General features: G+C 60.4%; 5 non-coding genes across 5 annotated transcripts; all 5 read left to right on the top strand.

Annotated features, from left to right (window-relative positions):
- The first annotated feature begins 834 nt into the window (after positions 1–834).
- Positions 835–953, top strand: LOC139015928 (5S ribosomal RNA). The gene has a single exon (XR_011472575.1). It is a non-coding gene; the product is annotated as a 5S ribosomal RNA (ribosomal RNA).
- A 3,232-nt stretch (positions 954–4,185) lies between these two features.
- LOC139015926 (5S ribosomal RNA) lies at positions 4,186–4,304 on the top strand. The gene has a single exon (XR_011472573.1). It is a non-coding gene; the product is annotated as a 5S ribosomal RNA (ribosomal RNA).
- A 3,251-nt stretch (positions 4,305–7,555) lies between these two features.
- LOC139015929 (5S ribosomal RNA) lies at positions 7,556–7,674 on the top strand. Its single transcript, XR_011472576.1, has one exon. It is a non-coding gene; the product is annotated as a 5S ribosomal RNA (ribosomal RNA).
- Positions 7,675–10,910: 3,236 nt separating this feature from the next.
- On the top strand, positions 10,911–11,029 carry LOC139015923 (5S ribosomal RNA). Its single transcript, XR_011472570.1, has one exon. It is a non-coding gene; the product is annotated as a 5S ribosomal RNA (ribosomal RNA).
- A 3,244-nt stretch (positions 11,030–14,273) lies between these two features.
- Positions 14,274–14,392, top strand: LOC139015924 (5S ribosomal RNA). The gene has a single exon (XR_011472571.1). It is a non-coding gene; the product is annotated as a 5S ribosomal RNA (ribosomal RNA).
- The last annotated feature ends 472 nt before the right edge of the window (positions 14,393–14,864 follow it).

The raw sequence follows: 14,864 nt of genomic DNA on the forward strand, positions 1-14,864 counted from the left end.
CCTGCGTTGTCTGATTGGCTTAGTGTCCTGGCAAAGCCATTGTGTCCTCCTGGGCCTTCCCAGGGACCCTGCCGACACACGAGGGATGGTACAGGAAACAGTCTTCTAGAGGCCTGGACCGGTGTATATGACGTCAAACCCGCCCCACCTGTGGGCAGTGTGACCTGCGCCGGATGCAAAAACTCAGAGAGGGCCAGATCACTAGACGGGGTGGGATGTGGCCTGGACTGCCACTCCCAACAGGCCTGGGCTTCAGCACTGTGATACTGGTAGAGTCACACCGCCCTGGGCCACCTCGCTAGGTCTCCACCTGTAAGAGGGTGAAACGGAGGAAACGAAGGGGTGACCACCCAGGCCATATCCCCTCCTATGGTCTCCCGGGACACGGCGCATCAGACCTGGGGCTGGCTGTGGGCCTACACGGTGGGCGGCCTCCACCTCCCCTCCCCCTGGACCCTGCCTAGGCACATGCATATTTTTGGTCCCAGCTACGTGTTTAGCCATTGGATTCTCCCCAACAAAATGCTGCCATGGGGATGTGAAATGGAATCCCTAGCGGAGCCCAGTTGGGGAGGGCGCCCCCTTCCGGGCTCCCCGGGACATCGCACACCGCCCCCGGGAGCCGCTCTCCCGCCTCTGGCATCTCCTGGAAGCTCAGAAGGTGGATGAGAGGCAGCTGGTGGCTCAGCAGGGACAGATGTAGTCCCGGCTAGAGGGCGGGCGGGGCAGAGGGTGGGGGGAGCTGAGCAGCAGGTCAGCCAGGGGGCCCAGGGCTCAGCGGGCCTGGAGGCCCGGCGCCGCGGGCTCTTGAGGCTCCCGGAGGCCGGCTCCAGCGTCTACGGCCATACCACCCTGAACGCGCCCGATCTCGTCTGATCTCGGAAGCTAAGCAGGGTCGGGCCTGGTTAGTACTTGGATGGGAGACCGCCTGGGGATACCGGGTGCTGTAGGCTTTTGATTGCCATTTTTTGAGCCCGCCCCATCCGCCCTTTGCCGGTGTGGGGGGAACCTCCCATCGCCCCCGCGGGGCTACTCTCAGAGCTGAACCCCCACCTCCCCTCGCCCAGCCTCGTCCGCCATCCAAAATTAGGAAGTGCCTTCTCGCGCCTAACAGACAGCAGCCCTGCGTTGCAGGGGCGTGTCTCTTACATTCCCCCCCCCCCCCCCCCGCACCCATGCAAGCCCCAAGCGCTCTGTGCTCTGCGGGGGCAACAGGGGACCCACAACCGGGGGAACCCATCGAAGCCCCCGTGCTGCGGAGGGACGTAGCTCCCCAAACTGCTAAGGGAACCCCGCGGTCCCCACCAAAGGCCCAGGCCGCCCTCCTCTCGCTTTGTGCCATCCCCCGGGGGGCGGGGGGGGGGGGAGAGCTGGGGGGTGGGCGGGGGGGCTTCGTCCTACCCTTCCGCATTTCAGGCAATCGCACCCCCAAAGGAAGGCGCCCTCCTGCATCTTTTCGAAGCTCAGGAGATGGGCTGGGCGGGCCAGAGACAGCTGATGGCTCTGCAAGAAGAGATCTGGTCCGGGCTGGGGCGGCTGGTGTGCGGAGAGGGGTGGCGGAGCACCAGGTCGGGGAGGGGGGGGGGTGTGCGGAGACAGGGCTTTTTTATGTTTGTATTTTCCTTGCCCAAGCTCCGCCCCGTGGCCAAGGCAGGGCCCTGAAGTCCACGGGGACGCCCGCTCCCTTCTGCCACTCTGCAACACTCCACCTCCCCACGCCCAAACACCCACCCTGAGCCCAGGAGAGCGGCTCGGCCACTCCCCTCCTCACCTTGGCGGTGTTGAGGGTTTGGTGGGGGGACCCCTGGGCCTACTCTAGGATCCCCCACCCCCGGCCACCACGACCTCCACCCTCTAATCAGGGAAAGGGATCTCCCGCCTGACAGAGGGCACCCGGGATGGGAGGGATGTGTCTGTGACGCTAATGGAAGAGGCTCCCGCGGGCTTGGCTCAGTGGACAGAGCGCAGGCCTGTGGATGGAAGGGTCTCCGGTTCCACTGGGGTCAAGGGCACTTACCTCCCTTGCGGGCTGGAACCCTGCCCCCTCGGGGGCGCCTGCCAGAGGCAACCAATCCAGGTGTCTCCCTCACATCCATGTTCCTCTCTGCCTCTCCCGGTTTTTTCCAGTCTCCCTAAAAGTCAAGGGAGAGATATCCTGGCCGAGGATTATGAGAAATGAATAGATAAATAGATAGATAGATAGATAGATAGATAGATCAATAGATCAATAAATACATAAATAGATAGATAGTAAGATAGATAGATAAATACAGGTGGAACTGCTGAACACTCTCGGGGGAATCTGATATCTGGCTCTCCTTGGTCATCTTAATCCCGTGGGGACAGCGCCCTCTGTACCCACCCTCAACTCTAGGCCCACTCTGACTGCCGGTGGTCTGGTCTCTAGCTCCCGGACAAGGATTGGAAGAAGTTGTACTAGTCCAACTGAGTCTCCATGACCACCTGGGTGGAGCTCTGATAAGGCAACGCCTGGTGTCCGGGCCATTGGAAAATTGCCCGGGTCTCACCACAGTAGGAAAACCCACCATAAAGTCATTTTCCCTGATCAGGTGCACAGGGTTGTCTGAATAGACTTCTAGCCATGAAGGAATCAAATGAGCCCTCAACCCCTAGGATTTCCAGAGGGTACGGGAGCTTGGTCCCCAGCATTCACTTCCTCTTGTGGCCCCCATGACCTGAGGTAGGCACTTGAGAGACCCAGCAAACCACCCCTCCTGCAGCTTCTTTCGCTCCAGCACACACACACACACACACACACACACACACACCCATACGCACACACACAGACACGCACGCACGCACGCACGCACGCACACACAGTGGCAAGGACTGATATGATGCCCTCAAGTGCTTCCAGTTGTGGCCTCCCTGGCATTGGCCAACGCTAGGCAGTCCTAAGTTACCTGAGGCTACACACTGCTCAAGGACAGCAGGCGTCAGAAGGGAGACTAGAGCCACTGTCTGCATGAGTGAAACAGTTTTGTTGTAAGCTTTTCCAAAGACACAGCCCAAGGACATCTGGAGACCAGTGGAGAACATCCTGCTCTCTCCCAGGTCTCCAGTCAAGTGAGGTGATAGGGGCCTGTCTCAGGAATGTGGTGCCTGGTGACCAGAGTTCTAGCTTCTGTATTGTCCTGTCACTGAGGAAGTGACATCAAGTTTGCAAGGTTCCATTACCTGTATGTGTTCCTTTAAGCACACTTGCCCGGAAAGCCCTCTGGGCTTTTGACTGACACCCCCAGAAATACTGCAAGTTCCCCAACTCAGCTTTCTCCCACAGCTCCCCGTTCTTGCCACCAGGGGCCTAGCATTCAGGAGAGCCCAGTGAGACCTGCGTTGTCTGATTGGCTTAGTGTCCTGGCAAAGCCATTGTGTCCTCCTGGGCCTTCCCAGGGACCCTGCCGACACACGAGGGATGGTACAGGAAACAGTCTTCTAGAGGCCTGGACCGGTGTATATGACATCAAACCCGCCCCACCTGTGGGCAGTGTGACCTGCGCCGGATGCAAAAACTCAGAGAGGGCCAGATCACTAGACGGGGTGGGATGTGGCCTGGACTGCCACTCCCAACAGGCCTGGGCTTCAGCACTGTGATACTGGTAGAGTCACACCGCCCTGGGCCACCTCGCTAGGTCTCCACCTGTAAGAGGGTGAAACGGAGGAAACGAAGGGGTGACCACCCAGGCCATATCCCCTCCTATGGTCTCCCGGGACACGGCGCATCAGACCTGGGGCTGGCTGTGGGCCTACACGGTGGGCGGCCTCCACCTCCCCTCCCCCTGGACCCTGCCTAGGCACATGCATATTTTTGGTCCCAGCTACGTGTTTAGCCATTGGATTCTCCCCAACAAAATGCTGCCATGGGGATGTGAAATGGAATCCCTAGCGGAGCCCAGTTGGGGAGGGCGCCCCCTTCCGGGCTCCCCGGGACATCGCACACCGCCCCCGGGAGCCGCTCTCCCGCGTCTCGCATCTCCTGGAAGCTCAGAAGGTGGATGAGAGGCAGCTGGTGGCTCAGCAGGGACAGATGTAGTCCCGGCTAGAGGGCGGGCGGGGCAGAGGGTGGGGGGAGCTGAGCAGCAGGTCAGCCAGGGGGCCCAGGGCTCAGCGGGCCTGGAGGCCCGGCGCCGCGGGCTCTTGAGGCTCCCGGAGGCCGGCTCCAGCGTCTACGGCCATACCACCCTGAACGCGCCCGATCTCGTCTGATCTCGGAAGCTAAGCAGGGTCGGGCCTGGTTAGTACTTGGATGGGAGACCGCCTGGGAATACCGGGCGCTGTAGGCTTTTGATTGCCATTTTTTGAGCCCGCCCCATCCGCCCTTTGCCGGTGTGGGGGGAACCTCCCATCGCCCCCGCGGGGCTACTCTCAGAGCTGAACCCCCACCTCCCCTCACCCAGCCTCGTCCGCCATCCACAATTAGGAAGTGCCGTCTCGCGCCTAACAGACAGCAGCCCTGCGTTGCAGGGGCGTGTCTCTTCCATTCCCCCCCCCCCCCCCCCCCGCACCCATGCAAGCCCCAAGCGCTCTGTGCTCTGCGGGGGCAACAGGGGACCCACAACCGGGGGAACCCATCGAAGCCCCCGTGCTGCGGAGGGACGTAGCTCCCCAAACTGCTAAGGGAACCCCGCGGTCCCCACCAAAGGCCCAGGCCGCCCTCCTCTCGCTTTGTGCCATCCCCCGGGGGGCGGGGGGGGGGGGAGAGCTGGGGGGTGGGCGGGGGGGCTTCGTCCTACCCTTCCGCATTTCAGGCAATCGCACCCCCAAAGGAAGGCGCCCTCCTGCATCTTTTCGAAGCTCAGGAGATGGGCTGGGCGGGCCAGAGACAGCTGATGGCTCTGCAAGAAGAGATCTGGTCCGGGCTGGGGCGGCTGGTGTGCGGAGAGGGGTGGCGGAGCACCAGGTCGGGGAGGGGGGGGGGGTGTGCGGAGACAGGGCTTTTTTATGTTTGTATTTTCCTTGCCCAAGCTCCGCCCCGTGGCCAAGGCAGGGCCCTGAAGTCCACGGGGACGCCCGCTCCCTTCTGCCACTCTGCAACACTCCACCTCCCCACGCCCAAACACCCACCCTGAGCCCAGGAGAGCGGCTCGGCCACTCCCCTCCTCACCTTGGCGGTGTTGAGGGTTTGGTGGGGGGACCCCTGGGCCTACTCTAGGATCCCCCACCCCCGGCCACCACGACCTCCACCCTCTAATCAGGGAAAGGGATCTCCCGCCTGACAGAGGGCACCCGGGATGGGAGGGATGTGTCTGTGACGCTAATGGAAGAGGCTCCCGCGGGCTTGGCTCAGTGGACAGAGCGCAGGCCTGTGGATGGAAGGGTCTCCGGTTCCACTGGGGTCAAGGGCACTTACCTCCCTTGCGGGCTGGAACCCTGCCCCCTCGGGGGCGCCTGCCAGAGGCAACCAATCCAGGTGTCTCCCTCACATCCATGTTTCTCTCTGCCTCTCCCGGTTTTTTCCAGTCTCCCTAAAAGTCAAGGGAGAGATATCCTGGCCGAGGATTATGAGAAATGAATAGATAAATAGATAGATAGATAGATAGATAGATAGATAGATCAATAGATCAATAAATACATAAATAGATAGATAGATAGATAGATAGATAGATAGATAGATAAATACAGGTGGAACTGCTGAACACTCTCGGGGGAATCTGATATCTGGCTCTCCTTGGTCATCTTAATCCCGTGGGGACAGCGCCCTCTGTACCCACCCTCAACTCTAGGCCCACTCTGACTGCCGGTGGTCTGGTCTCTAGCTCCCGGACAAGGATTGGAAGAAGTTGTACTAGTCCAACTGAGTCTCCATGACCACCTGGGTGGAGCTCTGATAAGGCAACGCCTGGTGTCCGGGCCATTGGAAAATTGCCCGGGTCTCACCACAGTAGGAAAACCCACCATAAAGTCATTTTCCCTGATCAGGTGCACAGGGTTGTCTGAATAGACTTCTAGCCATGAAGGAATCAAATGAGCCCTCAACCCCTAGGATTTCCAGAGGGTACGGGAGCTTGGTCCCCAGCATTCACTTCCTCTTGTGGCCCCCATGACCTGAGGTAGGCACTTGAGAGACCCAGCAAACCACCCCTCCTGCAGCTTCTTTCGCTCCAGCACACACACACACACACACACACACACACACACCCATACGCACACACACAGACACGCACGCACGCACGCACGCACGCACACACAGTGGCAAGGACTGATATGATGCCCTCAAGTGCTTCCAGTTGTGGCCTCCCTGGCATTGGCCAACGCTAGGCAGTCCTAAGTTACCTGAGGCTACACACTGCTCAAGGACAGCAGGCGTCAGAAGGGAGACTAGAGCCACTGTCTGCATGAGTGAAACAGTTTTGTTGTAAGCTTTTCCAAAGACACAGCCCAAGGACATCTGGAGACCAGTGGAGAACATCCTGCTCTCTCCCAGGTCTCCAGTCAAGTGAGGTGATAGGGGCCTGTCTCAGGAATGTGGTGCCTGGTGACCAGAGTTCTAGCTTCTGTATTGTCCTGTCACTGAGGAAGTGACATCAAGTTTGCAAGGTTCCATTACCTGTATGTGTTCCTTTAAGCATACTTGCCCGGAAAGCCCTCTGGGCTTTTGACTGACACCCCCAGAAATACTGCAAGTTCCCCAACTCAGCTTTCTCCCACAGCTCCCCGTTCTTGCCACCAGGGGCCTAGCATTCAGGAGAGCCCAGTGAGACCTGCGTTGTCTGATTGGCTTAGTGTCCTGGCAAAGCCATTGTGTCCTCCTGGGCCTTCCCAGGGACCCTGCCGACACACGAGGGATGGTACAGGAAACAGTCTTCTAGAGGCCTGGACCGGTGTATATGACATCAAACCCGCCCCACCTGTGGGCAGTGTGACCTGCGCCGGATGCAAAAACTCAGAGAGGGCCAGATCACTAGACGGGGTGGGATGTGGCCTGGACTGCCACTCCCAACAGGCCTGGGCTTCAGCACTGTGATACTGGTAGAGTCACACCGCCCTGGGCCACCTCGCTAGGTCTCCACCTGTAAGAGGGTGAAACGGAGGAAACGAAGGGGTGACCACCCAGGCCATATCCCCTCCTATGGTCTCCCGGGACACGGCGCATCAGACCTGGGGCTGGCTGTGGGCCTACACGGTGGGCGGCCTCCACCTCCCCTCCCCCTGGACCCTGCCTAGGCACATGCATATTTTTGGTCCCAGCTACGTGTTTAGCCATTGGATTCTCCCCAACAAAATGCTGCCATGGGGATGTGAAATGGAATCCCTAGCGGAGCCCAGTTGGGGAGGGCGCCCCCTTCCGGGCTCCCCGGGACATCGCACACCGCCCCCGGGAGCCGCTCTCCCGCGTCTCGCATCTCCTGGAAGCTCAGAAGGTGGATGAGAGGCAGCTGGTGGCTCAGCAGGGACAGATGTAGTCCCGGCTAGAGGGCGGGCGGGGCAGAGGGTGGGGGGAGCTGAGCAGCAGGTCAGCCAGGGGGCCCAGGGCTCAGCGGGCCTGGAGGCCCGGCGCCGCGGGCTCTTGAGGCTCCCGGAGGCCGGCTCCAGCGTCTACGGCCATACCACCCTGAACGCGCCGGATCTCGTCTGATCTCGGAAGCTAAGCAGGGTCGGGCCTGGTTAGTACTTGGATGGGAGACCGCCTGGGAATACCGGGCGCTGTAGGCTTTTGATTGCCATTTTTTGAGCCCGCCCCATCCGCCCTTTGCCGGTGTGGGGGGAACCTCCCATCGCCCCCGCGGGGCTACTCTCAGAGCTGAACCCCCACCTCCCCTCGCCCAGCCTCGTCCGCCATCCAAAATTAGGAAGTGCCTTCTCGCGCCTAACAGACAGCAGCCCTGCGTTGCAGGGGCGTGTCTCTTCCATTCCCCCCCCCCCCCCCCCCACCCATGCAAGCCCCAAGCGCTCTGTGCTCTGCGGGGGCAACAGGGGACCCACAACCGGGGGAACCCATCGAAGCCCCCGTGCTGCGGAGGGACGTAGCTCCCCAAACTGCTAAGGGAACCCCGCGGTCCCCACCAAAGGCCCAGGCCGCCCTCCTCTCGCTTTGTGCCATCCCCCGGGGGGCGGGGGGGGGGGGAGAGCTGGGGGGTGGGCGGGGGGGCTTCGTCCTACCCTTCCGCATTTCAGGCAATCGCACCCCCAAAGGAAGGCGCCCTCCTGCATCTTTTCGAAGCTCAGGAGATGGGCTGGGCGGGCCAGAGACAGCTGATGGCTCTGCAAGAAGAGATCTGGTCCGGGCTGGGGCGGCTGGTGTGCGGAGAGGGGTGGCGGAGCACCAGGTCGGGGAGGGGGGGGGGGTGTGCGGAGACAGGGCTTTTTTATGTTTGTATTTTCCTTGCCCAAGCTCCGCCCCGTGGCCAAGGCAGGGCCCTGAAGTCCACGGGGACGCCCGCTCCCTTCTGCCACTCTGCAACACTCCACCTCCCCACGCCCAAACACCCACCCTGAGCCCAGGAGAGCGGCTCGGCCACTCCCCTCCTCACCTTGGCGGTGTTGAGGGTTTGGTGGGGGGACCCCTGGGCCTACTCTAGGATCCCCCACCCCCGGCCACCACGACCTCCACCCTCTAATCAGGGAAAGTGATCTCCCGCCTGACAGAGGGCACCCGGGATGGGAGGGATGTGTCTGTGACGCTAATGGAAGAGGCTCCCGCGGGCTTGGCTCAGTGGACAGAGCGCAGGCCTGTGGATGGAAGGGTCTCCGGTTCCACTGGGGTCAAGGGCACTTACCTCCCTTGCGGGCTGGAACCCTGCCCCCTCGGGGGCGCCTGCCAGAGGCAACCAATCCAGGTGTCTCCCTCACATCCATGTTTCTCTCTGCCTCTCCCGGTTTTTTCCAGTCTCCCTAAAAGTCAAGGGAGAGATATCCTGGCCGAGGATTATGAGAAATGAATAGATAAATAGATAGATAGATAGATAGATAGATAGATCAATAGATCAATAAATACATAAATAGATAGATAGATAGATAGATAGATAGATAGATAAATACAGGTGGAACTGCTGAACACTCTCGGGGGAATCTGATATCTGGCTCTCCTTGGTCATCTTAATCCCGTGGGGACAGCGCCCTCTGTACCCACCCTCAACTCTAGGCCCACTCTGACTGCCGGTGGTCTGGTCTCTAGCTCCCGGACAAGGATTGGAAGAAGTTGTACTAGTCCAACTGAGTCTCCATGACCACCTGGGTGGAGCTCTGATAAGGCAACGCCTGGTGTCCGGGCCATTGGAAAATTGCCCGGGTCTCACCACAGTAGGAAAACCCACCATAAAGTCATTTTCCCTGATCAGGTGCACAGGGTTGTCTGAATAGACTTCTAGCCATGAAGGAATCAAATGAGCCCTCAACCCCTAGGATTTCCAGAGGGTACGGGAGCTTGGTCCCCAGCATTCACTTCCTCTTGTGGCCCCCATGACCTGAGGTAGGCACTTGAGAGACCCAGCAAACCACCCCTCCTGCAGCTTCTTTCGCTCCAGCACACACACACACACACACACACACACACCCATACGCACACACACAGACACGCACGCACGCACGCACGCACGCACACACAGTGGCAAGGACTGATATGATGCCCTCAAGTGCTTCCAGTTGTGGCCTCCCTGGCATTGGCCAACGCTAGGCAGTCCTAAGTTACCTGAGGCTACACACTGCTCAAGGACAGCAGGCGTCAGAAGGGAGACTAGAGCCACTGTCTGCATGAGTGAAACAGTTTTGTTGTAAGCTTTTCCAAAGACACAGCCCAAGGACATCTGGAGACCAGTGGAGAACATCCTGCTCTCTCCCAGGTCTCCAGTCAAGTGAGGTGATAGGGGCCTGTCTCAGGAATGTGGTGCCTGGTGACCAGAGTTCTAGCTTCTGTATTGTCCTGTCACTGAGGAAGTGACATCAAGTTTGCAAGGTTCCATTACCTGTATGTGTTCCTTTAAGCACACTTGCCCGGAAAGCCCTCTGGGCTTTTGACTGACACCCCCAGAAATACTGCAAGTTCCCCAACTCAGCTTTCTCCCACAGCTCCCCGTTCTTGCCACCAGGGGCCTAGCATTCAGGAGAGCCCAGTGAGACCTGCGTTGTCTGATTGGCTTAGTGTCCTGGCAAAGCCATTGTGTCCTCCTGGGCCTTCCCAGGGACCCTGCCGACACACGAGGGATGGTACAGGAAACAATCTTCTAGAGGCCTGGACCGGTGTATATGACATCAAACCCGCCCCACCTGTGGGCAGTGTGACCTGCGCCGGATGCAAAAACTCAGAGAGGGCCAGATCACTAGACGGGGTGGGATGTGGCCTGGACTGCCACTCCCAACAGGCCTGGGCTTCAGCACTGTGATACTGGTAGAGTCACACCGCCCTGGGCCACCTCGCTAGGTCTCCACCTGTAAGAGGGTGAAACGGAGGAAACGAAGGGGTGACCACCCAGGCCATATCCCCTCCTATGGTCTCCCGGGACACGGCGCATCAGACCTGGGGCTGGCTGTGGGCCTACACGGTGGGCGGCCTCCACCTCCCCTCCCCCTGGACCCTGCCTAGGCACATGCATATTTTTGGTCCCAGCTACGTGTTTAGCCATTGGATTCTCCCCAACAAAATGCTGCCATGGGGATGTGAAATGGAATCCCTAGCGGAGCCCAGTTGGGGAGGGCGCCCCCTTCCGGGCTCCCCGGGACATCGCACACCGCCCCCCGGAGCCGCTCTCCCGCGTCTCGCATCTCCTGGAAGCTCAGAAGGTGGATGAGAGGCAGCTGGTGGCTCAGCAGGGACAGATGTAGTCCCGGCTAGAGGGCGGGCGGGGCAGAGGGTGGGGGGAGCTGAGCAGCAGGTCAGCCAGGGGGCCCAGGGCTCAGCGGGCCTGGAGGCCCGGCGCCGCGGGCTCTTGAGGCTCCCGGAGGCCGGCTCCAGCGTCTACGGCCATACCACCCTGAACGCGCCCGATCTCGTCTGATCTCGGAAGCTAAGCAGGGTCGGGCCTGGTTAGTACTTGGATGGGAGACCGCCTGGGAATACCGGGTGCTGTAGGCTTTTGATTGCCATTTTTTGAGCCCGCCCCATCCGCCCTTTGCCGGTGTGGGGGGAACCTCCCATCGCCCCCGCGGGGCTACTCTCAGAGCTGAACCCCCACCTCCCCTCGCCCAGCCTCGTCCGCCATCCAAAATTAGGAAGTGCCTTCTCGCGCCTAACAGACAGCAGCCCTGCGTTGCAGGGGCGTGTCTCTTCCATTCCCCCCCCCCCCCCCCCGCACCCATGCAAGCCCCAAGCGCTCTGTGCTCTGCGGGGGCAACAGGGGACCCACAACCGGGGGAACCCATCGAAGCCCCCGTGCTGCGGAGGGACGTAGCTCCCCAAACTGCTAAGGGAACCCCGCGGTCCCCACCAAAGGCCCAGGCCGCCCTCCTCTCGCTTTGTGCCATCCCCCGGGGGGCGGGGGGGGGGGGGTGAGAGCTGGGGGGTGGGCGGGGGGGCTTCGTCCTACCCTTCCGCATTTCAGGCAATCGCACCCCCAAAGGAAGGCGCCCTCCTGCATCTTTTCGAAGCTCAGGAGATGGGCTGGGCGGGCCAGAGACAGCTGATGGCTCTGCAAGAAGAGATCTGGTCCGGGCTGGGGCGGCTGGTGTGCGGAGAGGGGTGGCGGAGCACCAGGTCGGGGAGGGGGGGGGGGTGTGCGGAGACAGGGCTTTTTTATGTTTGTATTTTCCTTGCCCAAGCTCCGCCCCGTGGCCAAGGCAGGGCCCTGAAGTCCACGGGGACGCCCGCTCCCTTCTGCCACTCTGCAACACTCCACCTCCCCACGCCCAAACACCCACCCTGAGCCCAGGAGAGCGGCTCGGCCACTCCCCTCCTCACCTTGGCGGTGTTGAGGGTTTGGTGGGGGGACCCCTGGGCCTACTCTAGGATCCCCCACCCCCGGCCACCACGACCTCCACCCTCTAATCAGGGAAAGGGATCTCCCGCCTGACAGAGGGCACCCGGGATGGGAGGGATGTGTCTGTGACGCTAATGGAAGAGGCTCCCGCGGGCTTGGCTCAGTGGACAGAGCGCAGGCCTGTGGATGGAAGGGTCTCCGGTTCCACTGGGGTCAAGGGCACTTACCTCCCTTGCGGGCTGGAACCCTGCCCCCTCGGGGGCGCCTGCCAGAGGCAACCAATCCAGGTGTCTCCCTCACATCCATGTTTCTCTCTGCCTCTCCCGGTTTTTTCCAGTCTCCCTAAAAGTCAAGGGAGAGATATCCTGGCCGAGGATTATGAGAAATGAATAGATAAATAGATAGATAGATAGATAGATAGATAGATCAATAGATCAATAAATACATAAATAGATAGATAGATAGATAGATAGATAGATAGATAGATAAATACAGGTGGAACTGCTGAACACTCTCGGGGGAATCTGATATCTGGCTCTCCTTGGTCATCTTAATCCCGTGGGGACAGCGCCCTCTGTACCCACCCTCAACTCTAGGCCCACTCTGACTGCCGGTGGTCTGGTCTCTAGCTCCCGGACAAGGATTGGAAGAAGTTGTACTAGTCCAACTGAGTCTCCATGACCACCTGGGTGGAGCTCTGATAAGGCAACGCCTGGTGTCCGGGCCATTGGAAAATTGCCCGGGTCTCACCACAGTAGGAAAACCCACCATAAAGTCATTTTCCCTGATCAGGTGCACAGGGTTGTCTGAATAGACTTCTAGCCATGAAGGAATCAAATGAGCCCTCAACCCCTAGGATTTCCAGAGGGTACGGGAGCTTGGTCCCCAGCATTCACTTCCTCTTGTGGCCCCCATGACCTGAGGTAGGCACTTGAGAGACCCAGCAAACCACCCCTCCTGCAGCTTCTTTCGCTCCAGCACACACACACACACACACACACACACACCCATACGCACACACACAGACACGCACGCACGCACGCACGCACGCACACACAGTGGCAAGGACTGATATGATGCCCTCAAGTGCTTCCAGTTGTGGCCTCCCTGGCATTGGCCAACGCTAGGCAGTCCTAAGTTACCTGAGGCTACACACTGCTCAAGGACAGCAGGCGTCAGAAGGGAGACTAGAGCCACTGTCTGCATGAGTGAAACAGTTTTGTTGTAAGCTTTTCCAAAGACACAGCCCAAGGACATCTGGAGACCAGTGGAGAACATCCTGCTCTCTCCCAGGTCTCCAGTCAAGTGAGGTGATAGGGGCCTGTCTCAGGAATGTGGTGCCTGGTGACCAGAGTTCTAGCTTCTGTATTGTCCTGTCACTGAGGAAGTGACATCAAGTTTGCAAGGTTCCATTACCTGTATGTGTTCCTTTAAGCACACTTGCCCGGAAAGCCCTCTGGGCTTTTGACTGACACCCCCAGAAATACTGCAAGTTCCCCAACTCAGCTTTCTCCCACAGCTCCCCGTTCTTGCCACCAGGGGCCTAGCATTCAGGAGAGCCCAGTGAGACCTGCGTTGTCTGATTGGCTTAGTGTCCTGGCAAAGCCATTGTGTCCTCCTGGGCCTTCCCAGGGACCCTGCCGACACACGAGGGATGGTACAGGAAACAATCTTCTAGAGGCCTAGACCGGTGTATATGACATCAAACCCGCCCCACCTGTGGGCAGTGTGACCTGCGCCGGATGCAAAAACTCAGAGAGGGCCAGATCACTAGACGGGGTGGGATGTGGCCTGGACTGCCACTCCCAACAGGCCTGGGCTTCAGCACTGTGATACTGGTAGAGTCACACCGCCCTGGGCCACCTCGCTAGGTCTCCACCTGTAAGAGGGTGAAACGGAGGAAACGAAGGGGTGACCACCCAGGCCATATCCCCTCCTATGGTCTCCCGGGACACGGCGCATCAGACCTGGGGCTGGCTGTGGGCCTACACGGTGGGCGGCCTCCACCTCCCCTCCCCCTGGACCCTGCCTAGGCACATGCATATTTTTGGTCCCAGCTACGTGTTTAGCCATTGGATTCTCCCCAACAAAATGCTGCCATGGGGATGTGAAATGGAATCCCTAGCGGAGCCCAGTTGGGGAGGGCGCCCCCTTCCGGGCTCCCCGGGACATCGCACACCGCCCCCCGGAGCCGCTCTCCCGCGTCTCGCATCTCCTGGAAGCTCAGAAGGTGGATGAGAGGCAGCTGGTGGCTCAGCAGGGACAGATGTAGTCCCGGCTAGAGGGCGGGCGGGGCAGAGGGTGGGGGGAGCTGAGCAGCAGGTCAGCCAGGGGGCCCAGGGCTCAGCGGGCCTGGAGGCCCGGCGCCGCGGGCTCTTGAGGCTCCCGGAGGCCGGCTCCAGCGTCTACGGCCATACCACCCTGAACGCGCCCGATCTCGTCTGATCTCGGAAGCTAAGCAGGGTCGGGCCTGGTTAGTACTTGGATGGGAGACCGCCTGGGAATACCGGGTGCTGTAGGCTTTTGATTGCCATTTTTTGAGCCCGCCCCATCCGCCCTTTGCCGGTGTGGGGGGAACCTCCCATCGCCCCCGCGGGGCTACTCTCAGAGCTGAACCCCCACCTCCCCTCGCCCAGCCTCGTCCGCCATCCAAAATTAGGAAGTGCCTTCTCGCGCCTAACAGACAGCAGCCCTGCGTTGCAGGGGCGTGTCTCTTCCATTCCCCCCCCCCCCCCCCCCCGCACCCATGCAAGCCCCAAGCGCTCTGTGCTCTGCGGGGGCAACAGGGGACCCACAACCGGGGGAACCCATCGAAGCCCCCGTGCTGCGGAGGGACGTAGCTCCCCAAACTGCTAAGGGAACCCCGCGGTCCCCACCAAAGGCCCAGGCCGCCCTCCTCTCGCTTTGTGCCATCCCCCGGGGGGCGGGGGGGGGGGGGAGAGCTGGGGGGTGGGCGGGGGGGCTTCGTCCTACCCTTCCGCATTTCAGGCAATC

Source organism: Myotis yumanensis, unplaced genomic scaffold (genome assembly GCF_028538775.1).
Source record: "Myotis yumanensis isolate MYYU_CA2020_CCGP unplaced genomic scaffold, mMyoYum1.0.hap1 SCAF_8, whole genome shotgun sequence".
Lineage (NCBI taxonomy): Eukaryota > Metazoa > Chordata > Mammalia > Chiroptera > Vespertilionidae > Myotis > Myotis yumanensis.